General features: G+C 46.8%; 1 protein-coding gene across 1 annotated transcript in view; it reads left to right on the top strand.

Moving 5' to 3' along the window:
• The window catches only part of PRKN (parkin RBR E3 ubiquitin protein ligase), a 1,335,825-nt gene that overhangs the window by 1,241,043 nt on the left and 81,846 nt on the right, over positions 1–12,936 (top strand). The window lies entirely within an intron of this gene.

Below are 12,936 nucleotides of genomic sequence, written 5' to 3'. Positions count from 1 at the left end.
GGCTCCATGCTCACCTCACTGAGTTATGGAATTATGGAATCCTCATCAGGGCAACTATATACAGGACTCAATAGATCCTACATGGGTCACCATCAAGAATCCAGTCAGCGCCTGGGTACAATGCAACCTCATGCAAGCTGAGAAGACAATCCCCAAAATTATATTTTATATATACATTTAATTATGTATAATTGTGTGGGATAATGTAATCGTTTCCTTAGTGGTTAATCATCTTTCATCTTTGTAAATACTTAGAATTAAGTAGAGACATGTTTAAAAGAATCAAAACTAATACTTTATTGGAGAATAAATTGTAGAACTAATACTTTATTGGAAAGAATTTATATTTATTCAAAATGTTACAAACTTGTAATAAAGGAATGTGCTTAATTAAGGAAACAGGTCAGCCTTGTGACTTAGGTTGAAATACCTAATTAAGTAATTGATTTAGACTTGAGACAATAAATTGAACTCTTCGAGTTTGCAAATAGTATTGAAACTTACGAGAACTTAAGACTCACCAGATTTACTGATTTATTCACAGGAGTTACTTAAGTCCTCAGAAAAAAAATGTTTAAATCTGGCATTAGAAGTACATCAGAATATGTGGAATTTATAAATACAGTCCAAAATACTGGAAGTTGGCACCAATTTTCTACAGAATTGAGAGACTTAATTTTTGAGGGCTCCGCACGGCTGGCCAAGAGACAGCAGCCCCCTTATTCTCTCGGTCCTGCTCATTGGCCAGCGGGTGTCGCTGTGTCTGCATTTCCCTGTTTGCACCTGGCCCATCCAACATTTACCTACATTATCCATTACCACTGCCCCTGGAATTGTCTTGCTCATATTCCTGAGACAGGGAATCTGGACAGAATATCATCTATGTCATGCCACATCACAGGTCACTGGCTACCCACCTAAGGATGACTGAGTAGGCTGCCCTTGAAGCAGAGGCTGTGGACAACAGGGTCCTGAGAGGGGCCACGAGCAGGTGACATCCTGAAGGTGTCTTGCCTCAAAGAGTAGTGATGGGCACAGGGAAGTTTTCCTCTGTGCTCTATCTATACTAATAGGGTCATCTATGGAACTTTATAGTCCAAGATCAAGAGGGAGCTGGCAGAAGATGATGCTCTCTGAAGGTCTTCTCTTACCTTTTGAGACAAAAGCTAGAAGCCAACTGTGGGGAGTATGAGGAAGGGAAACAGAGGTGGAGCCTTGCCCTTGACACTTCTCCTGGGTGGGTGTGGGGGAGGGAGCAGTGCATTTAAAAGAAAGTTACCAGGGGGGTGCCTGGGTGGCTCTGTCCATTAAGCATCAGACTTGGTTTCAGCTCAGGTCACGATCTCATGGTTTGTGAGTTCAAGCCCCACATTGGGCTCTGTGCTGACAGTGTGGAGCCTGCTTGGGATGTGCGCGCTCTCTCTCTCTCTCTCTCCCTCTCCTTCCCCCACTCATTCTCTCTAAATTAATTAATTAATTAATTAACTAACTAAAAAAATTTTAAGGATGTTACCAGTACCCACCAAGGACGTTTGTTCCCCAGGCATCTTTTTTTCTGCACTTACACTCTTTGATTCCCTATACCTGTCCATGTAGGATGAAAGCATGGGCATGGATGCTTTATGAACTTGTAAAGGACTATTGGTTTCAAAGGTACCTTCGGCGCGCCCTGTCTCTGCCCCTCCCCCAGCCTTCACCTGTTGCCTCTAGAATGCCAAACCTCTCCTGCAGGTTCTGACTCCTTTGAATCAGAAAGATAGATATCCTAGACAGATACCAGTTTTTCCTGGTTGTCCTCTTCTCTTTGTGTGCTTGTTGGCCAGTTTATTTGATTTTTGCTGTGACTTAGATTTCCATGGCAAGTGAATAGAGAAGAAAGAGATCCCTTGTCAAGCAGACATTTAGCAGGTCATGGCTTGAAGTGTTTCTGAGTCACCTCCTTCCAGAAAATACCCATTCCATGGGGCACATGATGAGCTACGGGACAGTGTGTAGTGATAAATGAAAAGGGTCTTTTTCTTTTATTTTTGTAAACCCTGAATGTTTTTTTAATGTCCCCTAATTACTTGTGTTTCAAGTGGTCGTTGAAGGTAAGTGACCTGGGTTGCGAGTTGTTTTGCTTAGAAGACATACTAAATCATGGGACAAAATCCAAACGTCACATTTTGAAACCAGAGTGTTGCTTTTTGATATTGACAGAATTGACTGAGCATACAATTCTAAATTGCAAGTATAAATCAAGTAATTGTAGCAATAATACATAGAGCTTCTTTTCTGTCAGGTTGGTCCAGATCGATAACCACAAACCATTTATCCAAGATAATGTTCTCACCTGAGCCCCGATAGCCTCATTCATAATGCCCGTAAGAGAGCCATCCACCCCAGGGTGATGACTGTCTTCTCTGCATCGACCCTTTATCATCTTATTTTGAACAGACAAGATCTCAGACCCACCACCTTTTTAGTGTGACCTTGCGGAGAAAACACTGGGCTTCCTACATTGCACAGAACCCAAAATCACCCTCTGCTTTGAATGCTTTTATTTTCAAGTAGTATGTCCACTCATTCGGGAACGTGAACATGGACTCCAGCTTATAAGGATTGCCCAGCAACTAGACAACAGGGCATAGGAACCGCCAATGGTCCCGGGCACTTAGCTTCCCAGAAGCGCGGGGAACATCTTTGCAGCCAGAGACGTCCAGTATCCCTCCCTCAGTTAGGATAAGCTGCCCGAAAAAGCCTTGCACATAAAACTGTAATAAAAGTGCAAAGGCTGGGATGGAAAATATATGCGTGAACCTCAGAACAGTTGCTACTAACATTTTACCTCTTACAAATTTGAAGCATAAATGTTCCCCTGCAAAGTCGGCATTCGGTCAGCCTGAGAGGTGGGTACATGAGTGCTACCTGCCTTCGTCTTTGTATTTTCTGTGTATTGGAAATATTTCATATACTGTATAGATCTTATACATGTAAAGACGTGAAGGGAGAAAGAAAAGTGATGGCAGAGGGGTATGGAAGATTTTCCCCAAAACGGTTTTACTTATAGGGGCCGTTCCTAAACATAAGCCAATGCACCGAAGAGAAGTTATTCCTACTGAAAACAAAATGTAAATTCTCTTCTACAGAGTTCAGCTCTGAAAGGTTTGGAGAATTAAACCGTCGGGGAGTTTAGAAGTGCATTTTAGGTTATAGCCACAGGAAACCCCAGATTAAGCATGTTCTAGAGAACTGAAGAATTCAGACACCCAGGGAAAAACTGGTCAATGAACAGCAGTCCCTTCTCTGAGTGAAAAGGCAGCACCAGGTTACCTTCTCAGGGACACTTAGCTGTCCTGAGAGCAGGTAGGATGTTGCTATAGAAACAGCTTGGCGTGGGGTGAGAAGGAAAATGGGATTTAAAACGGGTATTTTCCTTCAATTGGGTTCTTTCCTTAAAAATAATTAAGAAGTCACCTGCTCTGCTCTGGAGTAAAAGAAATTCTGTTTAGCCTTACGAAAACAAGCTCACCTTTGCACCTGGGAAGGAAAGACTGGGCTGCCGTGGTGCCCGGGGCTGCAGAGAACAGTTTCTACGTGCATTTAGACACATTTAGTAGGTTTCTGTGATTGTCGTTTTGCGTGGATATGGCAGGAAAATGCGTGGATCACGGAATTAAATGGGAATTTAAAGAAATGCAAAGAGATGTCTGTTGTGCCGTTGTAACTTCCCACGCGTACCGCCCCCACACTTGGCTCTTTATTCCGTGGAGGAGGGGGGCTCTAAACGAGATAGGGATAAATGGTTTCATCTGTGGAGAGCTTTAATTTGATAAAAAGGGGAGGCCTCATAAATCACGGGTAGAAAAGAGGCTCCATTTAGTTTAAACTTTAAAGTACAGTTCAGGTTAACAAGGGTAAAAATAGGCTGCTCTAGGAATGGGCATGAATTCCTTCCATGGTACTCAGATCCCGGAAGCATCCTATCCCTGGTATGCTTCTAGACGAAGTTGAAGCTGGCTCAGTCACCAGGCCCCAGGGCACCAGAATCGGGGTTCTTCCAGGGCTTGACCCTCCCGTGGCGGGTCGGGAGTCCCAAGCCAGACCCCTGTGGGCCACGATGGCTGGGCTGGTGCCTCCCAGCTCCTGCAAGTCACACATGGAAACCAGAACCTCCCCCAGAAGACCCACGACCAATGTGACCACGGTGCACCACGGTGCTCCGTGCTCAGCTTCTGCAGCCTTCGTGTCCTGGGTGATCGCAGAGGCTGGAAGCTTCTCCTTTTGTTTGAGCAGCTGCCCTCCTGCCCGCGCCCTGCTTCCTCTCTGGCTCCTTCCCCTGCCCCATCTCCCCAGAGCGGCATTCCAGAACACCAGGCTCCGATCTTTCCCCAAGGAAAAAGGAACTCACTCCCTGGATGGAGGCTGCTCTAGAGAGGCTGTGGGGAGACTGGTGGGCCCGTGGAAAGAGGCTGGGTTCAGCCCACTTCTCACCGAGTGATGGGGCCACAAGCTGACCCAAAGGGAGACTGTTGACAGGTGTGGAGTTGTGCTTTGGTCAGTCGGCCTCAAGGATGCAGCACTCATCAGACGTGGCCACAGCACAGGTGGGCCCACAGAACAGGTGGGCCGCAGGTGGTGCTGGCCCATCCATCTGCTGTCAGCCGCTGGGACTGCAGCCAATGAACTTAAATGCTTTCAAGTCTGGGAAATGGGTACGGGGGGCCTTGAAACTTAGGAGTGTACCTTTGTTCACTCAGACGTGTCTATTCGCAGGAGAAAGAGGAAGGTGGCCCTAAGATCTCAGTTCTCTGGCCAGAAAACGTCTATCTACCCTTCTTGAACTGGCAGTGGTGCCCTCACTCCAGGCCCAGGTACCCTCCGTCCCCTGCACCCATTCTGAGCACCGAAAGGTTGTCACAGGGTTTGTTTCATTGTCCTCTCCCTCCACAGGTCAGGCAGCCTCCGAGTGGTTAGCATAAAGTTTGGTTTCCGCCTCTCTCTCTCCCTGATCTGGTCCGGGTGGCACAGGTGCAGGGGGACGTGTGCCACCCACGTGGGCTTTGTGTGAGGCTGAGCACATCGGGTTGCAGGGGTCATGGGTGTCCGGTGAAGGAGGTACCAGCCTTGACTTCAGGCTGCAGAAGCCCTGCATAGGCGCTCCCGGAATCCGGAATCCGGAGTAAAACGCAGGCAGGGGCTACCTGGACATAAACAGATAGCAGGGTGCCCCAAAGACCCTTCCTAGATCAGACCGCACTAACAGTAAATGAAAATGCAGACGAGAGCGTTTGGGGCTTTGTGGGGTTTTTAATAAATGTTACTTACCTTAGCAAAGCAGGAATAAATCCATTAGACTGATAACTTACACATACCTCTGGCCAAAACCCCGGGAAGGCTTTTTCTAAAGTAATTGAAATGCAAAATAAATTACATGTAAGGAATCTGCCCATCCAGCATGTCAGGAGTGTCATTTCATCCGTCACCAGAACAAATGTCTTCACCGCCACCCAGTAGCTCTTGTCCAAAACTCGCTTCTGCTCAGAAGCCCCTGCTCCCCGCAGACAGGCTGAGCACAGTGAATTAGCCTCTCAGGAGGAATTCAGCTTTTCAGAGCACAACCTCACCACATCAATTAATATTTGTGGACCGAATGCCTGCTGTACATGGGCCACTAACCAGGGGGCTGCGGGGACTTTTCAGAGCATGGCGAGCACTAGGTGAGCCTCTAGTTCACAGTCTAAATGGGAAAACAACGCTTGGAAACAGAAACGTCGTTAACAAGTCCACCAGATCCGATGAACTTGGGGGTTTACGCACCTTGCTGGAGGAAGGTTTGGTTGTTTGGCTAAACACGTTATGGATCATGTTCTTGTTCATCAGAGAATGTGTCTTTGTGGGGGAGAATCTTAATCATCTCTTAAATGGTGGAGACAGATAGGCAGTTGCTGAGAGAGCCTCTTCCTGGCACAAGTTTCCCGAGGGAGCTCAGTGAAGACAGGTGTCTGAGCTGGAGTCCCCACCTCCTGGGGCTTGGTCTGCCCAGTTCCAGCACATGGGAGCCAGACCGCTCACTGGCCCCCAGCCGGCCACCCACCCACAGGATTCGACTCGGAACATCTAAAGCCTAAACAATACCTTGTGGTCCATTCACGTTTGAACTGAATCCTGTATAAATCAAAGATTAACAGACTACTCACACTAGCATTTTTTTACCTTTGTCATGTAAAGTCACAGAATCCTCAGTGACTACAGTTCAGTAGTGCGTTTATTACGGAAGCTGAAGACCACTAAGAGGGGTATCTAGACCAGCAAAACGCTCAGGTTCCTCCAGTCTTTCCATTTATGCCTGACTCCGCCTCCTGGATACCAGCATTCGTGGGAGGGATGTTAGCAGCTGGAGCACATTGATTTTCACCAAAGATAATATTGACCAAACATTACTGTGCAGATTTGCAGATTTGCAGGATTTGTAGGGGGGACACTTGGGGAGGTGGGTATGACCATTTTAAAAAGTAGTTGTTCCTATAAATAACTGTTCACCCACCTCTCTCGGGGCCAACTCTTTATGGTTAATAATCTATACAGTGTGATTTACACACCTGCTGTCAGCTTGATCCTTCATTAAGGCACTGTGGATCTAGTAAGATAATGAGCTTTACCTTCAAGGGGACATTTAATGATTACCTTTCAGAGAGTCCCTCACCCTGTCCCGTTTCCCGGTGCCTAAAACACTGCTTTAATTTAGTCAGTGTCTAGCCAGGCCCCCCGCCCCCTTGCACGCAGAGGCTAACGCACAGGGTAGGACTACAGGTGTCAGAGGACCTCAACTTCCTGATTCTAATCCCCAATCATTTTCTTAACCTGAGCAAGTCAGTTAAGCATTCCGAGCCCCAGTCCTCCCATCTCTAAAATAGACATATTAGTAACTACTTAGCAGGGTGGCCACTGGCATCAGTGAGAGAGAGCTTATGTTAAAGTGTCAGCAGGGAAGTATATAAGTGTTAAGCCTAGCGATTATCTCCAGAGTTAAAGGGGAGAAAGCCCCCCTCTCCGCCTTCTCGGATGCTGTCCTTAAGCATTGATCTCTGCCTTCACCACTTCAGCAGCTTTATCCCGAAAGCATAAATGGGTGTTGTATGTAAGTGGAACCACTGAACGAACCGCTAAATCACGGGCCACATTCAGCTAGGAACTCAGCCAGCCTGTCCAGGCCAACAAAAACCACCCCTGCTCCAGGGGACCACCACCCTACGAACAGGCAGTGGCCCCCACGGCTCCTTTCCATCTCCATTCCATGGCGGAGGAAAATTCTCCCAGCCACCCCCCACCCCCACCCCTGACAAGCATGCAGCTTTGGGCCTGACATTCTGTTCAGTGCCTTCTTATTCTCCCCTACGAAAGTACAAGTGGGTATATAGATTTGCAAAAAGATTAAGCCTAGGACTTTGTAAATCATATCGAGGAACGGTTTTGAATAAAGGCTATTCGTTATTGTCACTAATAGCCCCTTCCACGGATCTGTGCTGGATTTTGAAGTGGGGAAATAATTCCCCTTCAATTTCAGAGAAATCGAAGTTTACTTAAAGATGATTAAAAATCCTTCTGACCGACTCTGAGAAGACCTCTCTCCTGACTGCTGTAATTTTAAGTAATTCAGAGCTATTTGGGCACATGTATGTGTATTAAAGTTGGGATGAAAATAAGACTGATCGGTTCGGCCACGTTATCTCATGGAATTACATCATATGTCTCCATAGACGCTGCAGTGAGCATCAGACACTCACTGGCATGGCTTCCCACTGGAGACTCTACTAGGGTTGTCTGCTTAGCAGACTGTCACCTGGAAAAGACGTGGCTCATCCACTTCCCTGAGAGATTATTCCTCCCCAGGAGCACTTCGAGAGTTAGCTACTCCAGAAGTAAGGTGGGGAGACTCAGGACGGATCAGCCCTCGGGCACTCAGTTACCAGCTTCTCAGCACTTCCTGGGGCCCCTGACGTTCATTGTCTGGCCGCCCAACCTGCACCAGGGACACAGCCCATGTCACTCTGGGAAAGCCCTGGAGCTCTCAAGACCCCAGGCTCTTTCTGGAACTCACAAATCAATAAAATTAATAAAAATATGGACTACTCACAAGACTCCCAACCAACACCTAAAACTGAGATCAACATGTGCTTCCTTTTCAATTGGATCAGGGATGACTCAGCCTGGTGCTTTTCTGGGGAGCTGAGCTGTTCCCCCAGGCCCTCCCTCACGTGGCTCTGTCCAGCTCCTTCCCAGGGTGTCAGCCACTCCATCACAGTCATCCCCTTTCTGCCTTTGCTTGACTAACCTTCACCCCCAGGACCCCTGATGCTGTTTAGCTGGTTTAAAACCAAAATCCTTCTGAGGTGCTTTAAGTTTAGAACAGTTTTTGTTAGGAAAATCCTCTGGATCTTTACCAATGAGATTTTTCAAAAGTGAGCCCATCTTTCTTTCTGTCTTTCAACTGACATTTTCCGTCTTAAATTTTTCTGGAGACGCCATCAGGTCGGCCCTCTTACCACATTAGCCTCTGATTTGTATTCTGTGAGGCGTCGGTCTTTAATATTCCAGAAGACAAATAAAGAACCCGTGGAAAACCCAGATCCATTCGACTTTCTGACTTCGGTGCAGAATGGTGTTAGGGAGCCATCAAGAGCTTCGGGTGGGACTGGAAATTTCTCTTGGGTTTTGAAAGGGCAATTTAGTTCCAAGCAATCTCAGAATGTGTTTCTGACAGATACGTTATGAATTTTTAGTGCCTCACCTCTTGTCTGCCTCCCGGTCTGTGAGGTGGAACCACTTTTTTTTATTCACTTCCAGCCACTGCCAGACCCTGGAAAACGACTCCGGGTCTGAGGCTGCCTCCTCCCCCGAACAACTCTATTTGTCTTGAGGTTTGGCCCTACACAGTGGCAGCTTCTGTGTCACGCAAGGCTTCTCTCCACCTCGGTCTCAGACAGTGTCGACATTCAGGCCCAGACAGTTCTTCGTGGTGGGGGCAGTCTGTGCACCAAGAGGTTTAGCAGCATTCTTGGCCCCTACCCACTAGAAGCCATCAGCAACTCCTGAGAACCAAGAATGTCTCTGAACATTGTCAAGAGTCCCCTGCCCCTGGTGGGGGAGTGCGGGGTGCGGAAGCAGGCAATATCTCCCCGGATTGGGATCTTGTGGTACAATGGAAAGCCCCCAGTCAAAAAATACTGATGCTCAAATTCCAGCTTGAGTGCCCTTTGGTTGGGTGACCTTGACCACATCTGTGAGAGCTCAGGACCCCCGTCTCAGGAAGGGGCTGTGAGAATCCAGCCAGATAATGTGGTAGGTTTCAGCGTGCTTGTCCTCTGTTTTTTAGTTAATGGTAAGGATTATGTTAAAATGTGCGGTAAATAATGAAAATCCAGCTTTTTTATTTCACCAGAGGTATGCTCCTAGCCCTTGTGCACAAACTGGTTTAGTTCAGGGTAGATTTAATGCTCTTGGAGATCTTGCTTTATCATCGGAAAGGGAAGATGTTTAACTTCAGGTGGTATCTTTTATGTGCCCCTCGATAGCTGCTCCCACGCAGTTAATGGCACCCAGCTAATTATAGACGGAGTTGCCTTCGGGTTGTAAACATAGCTCTGGGTGATTGCACACTTCCATTTATCCGTCCTATTTGCATTCGTTCCTATTTGCATTTCTACGTCTCCCACAGCTGACACTTGTTGTTTAATTTTGTGATTCCAAAGCACTTTTCTGATTGCTCTACGCCTACTAGAAAGGCTCCCCATCAGGCGAGTCTCTGGCAGCCTCCTCCGGCTCTGCCCTCTTTATTTCTTCCCTGCTTTTGGAGGGGAGCCAGTTGTTGGGGGACTCACATCTGCTGCGGAGCCCGGGCATAATGAGTCATTGTTCTTCTGAGAAGCTCGTTGGTGGCAGCTCCCTTTCAGCTGCGACATTATACGGGACCTTGTCTCCTTTTTCTCCAGATTACACCTGGGGACCCGCTGCATTTTGCTATAATGACAAGAGTCACCTTTCTTTCTCTCTTACAAAGTGAGCTTGACCTTCCTTCTGTCTCTGAAAGAAGCACAATTTAAAAAACAAAAAGTCTGAAGCAATCAGCTCCCGTAGCCTAATCTGAAATTACTGAAACAAAAAATTCCATTAAGAATTTAGCCCTGGCGCTGAGAACAGGCGACCTCTACCTTTTTAAGCCTTTCATGCCTTTCTGTTTCTTAAAATAAACAAGACAGCTTCGTGTGTCCTGCTTTCGGTAAAAGGTGTATCAGTGAGTTGAATAAAATGTGTGTCGTTAGTTTTCCCAAGCTACTAACACAGACGGCGTTGCTCAAAAGAGCCATATGCATGACGAGCATTCGGATAGCTAATATCTGATTGCATCTCTATAATTTATTAATCCTGTAAAAATAAAAGCCATTGTTTATTTTTCTATTTTCTTTTCTATTTTCACACGAGCCCTGGATTGGAAAGTTCCCTGTTTCCCCACGTGCCCGATTCTCCCTTCCTGCGGGAATAACAGACAGCAAGCAACCTTGTGGGTACAAAGTGTGTTGCTCATCCTGCCTGCTGTATATAAAGTTTAATGGGACTCTCTGTGTAGACAAGTTTGTAAGAAAACAGAAACATCACCAACTCCACACGACAGACAAAACCTCTAGGACGGACCAAACTCCCGCCCCCCGACACCCGCCCCCCGGGTGGACTTTTCAGATGTTGTAGTATGTTTGCTTTGCTATCCCCTAACTCAAGGAACGTCACATTTCTGCCCTAGATACAGTCGCCCTGACTTCACACATCTTCAAACAAGTTCTGTATTTAAGCAAGTAACGGTGTGGATGCTTATGTTGCCAACAGTAGCAGGTAGTAAGCATGTGTTCAGACTTAGACACACGTAATAGCTGTGTCCATTACAGGAGGAATAAGCAAACGTTTATCAATCAAGTAGTCAAAGCAACCTGCCTGTGACGGTCACACTAGGGTTCCTATTCGGGGGGGGGGGGGGGGGGGGGGGAGGAAAGCATTGCTTATTTAATATTCGTGTAACAACCACTTCTGAAACATGGTGTCCAGATATACAATATGCATATAGTCCACATACAGACTAGCTCGGTTGAGGTGTGGTTCGTAGGCAGAGTATAACGTTAATATTTTGAGAAAGGCATTATTTTAATTTTCATTTTATTGACACATGCGTACATGATGGCAGAATTAAGATGCTTATTTTTCACACAAGGACCATCCCAGCTCAGCCAAGCTTGCATTCTTTGGTCTTACCCCGTTGACTTTCTCAAGTCAGAGGGAGTCTCTTTCCGGGAGACCCACACTTCAGCCCAGGACTAACTTCCCAGTGGAGAGTCCACTGGACCAGTGCGGCTGCCTGAGCTACTACCCCTAACATAAGCACCCACAGCCTTACTTGACAAGCCCTGCTCCCAAGCTCACAAACCTTTTCCCCAGCCCCCTGCCGAAGCCCCCGTCCTGAGTGGACTCCAGGAGACAGGATACAAACCCCTTCTTTATTATATGAAGGATAAATATTTATTTATAAATACTAACATTTGTAAAGTGCAAATGCATTTTTGCACAAATTAGGAGCTCGATGCTTTTTATAAAACAACATTAACAAAATTATTTCATTTACCTTCACGCTAACCTCCCGTGTGAGGGACTAGTGCGGGATGCATAAAAAGTGTGGGTTGATTAAACTTAGGTACAACTATTCTGGGAATTTTCGAGGGCAGGGGGAATTTGTAACCACCTATAATGTATATCAAAAAGGTTGCTTATAAAATGTTCTCCTGCGACATCCTTTATAGTGAAATAATCTCTCTTTTTTTCTGGCAAACCTTTAAATTCAACCCAGTTTACCTTTGTCATATCAAACTGCACCAAAGTGCAGATATTATTTCTTCCTGTGGTGTCTCACCCAGCCCTGTCAGGTCACATTAACCCAGTTACCAGTGGAACAAAAACGCAATTGGCCAAAGGTTATATTTCTTTGTCATGAGCACAAGAGAGCGGGAGGACATGCCAGGGAGGCTTTCAGCAAATTACAGCCAGGGTTTGGGTTTCTTCCCAGTATTCTCCAGCCTACCCTCCCTTCTCTCCCAGAAACGCACACGCCATGTTACCCTTGGTGGGGTGTTTGCCAAATTCATGTTCTGCTTTGTTTTGTTTTGTTTTGTTTATTTTTAAAGATGCATCTATAACAGAAAATGCTGCTGAATTTACTTCAGCATGCCAAGCAATTTAAGAGGCGCTTAGAGATTTCTCGTGTAATTATGCGTTAGAGTTTTCAGAGAGCTTTGCTATAACCCTCAGGAGATAGGCTAAAGGTGTTTTGTAAAGCCTTACTTTACAGATGAGAATACTAAGTTCCAGGGAGATGGAATGACTCACCCTGCAGTTACATGTAGTAAAATAAAGGCCCCAATGTGTGTTGATTCTAGAACAGTCTACATTACGGTTGAGTATTAAAGCTCACTCTGAGAGGATGCTGTCTGGAGGGACTGGGGCCCCGTTTCTGGGGTTGTTCTGACATCAAGAAGAGTCTGGGTGAGAAGCAGAAAAGCAGGGGACACTGTAACAAGTGTGAGAAGAGGCAGGCAGGGTCAAGCCCCCCCACCACCATGGACAGCAGGTGTTAGCCTGCCCCCCCCACCATGCACAGCAGGTGTTAGCCTGCCCCCCCTCACCATGCACAGTAGGTGTTAGCCTGCCACCCCAAGCACAGCAGGTGTTAGCCTGCCCTCCCCATGCACAGCAGGTGTCAGCCTGCCCCCCCAAGCACAGCAGATGTTAGCTTGCCCCCCCCATGCACAGCAGGTGTTAGCCTGCCCTCCCATGCAAGCAGGTGTTAGCCTGCCCCCCCAAGCACAGCAGATGTTAGCCTGCCCCCCCATGCACAGCAGGTGTTAGCCTGCCCCCCCC

This window comes from Panthera uncia (genome assembly GCF_023721935.1).
Source record: "Panthera uncia isolate 11264 chromosome B2 unlocalized genomic scaffold, Puncia_PCG_1.0 HiC_scaffold_24, whole genome shotgun sequence".
NCBI classification, from domain to species: Eukaryota; Metazoa; Chordata; class Mammalia; order Carnivora; family Felidae; genus Panthera; species Panthera uncia.
The sequence above is the reverse complement of the archived record's forward strand: the minus strand, read 5'-3'. Positions and strand labels throughout refer to the sequence as shown.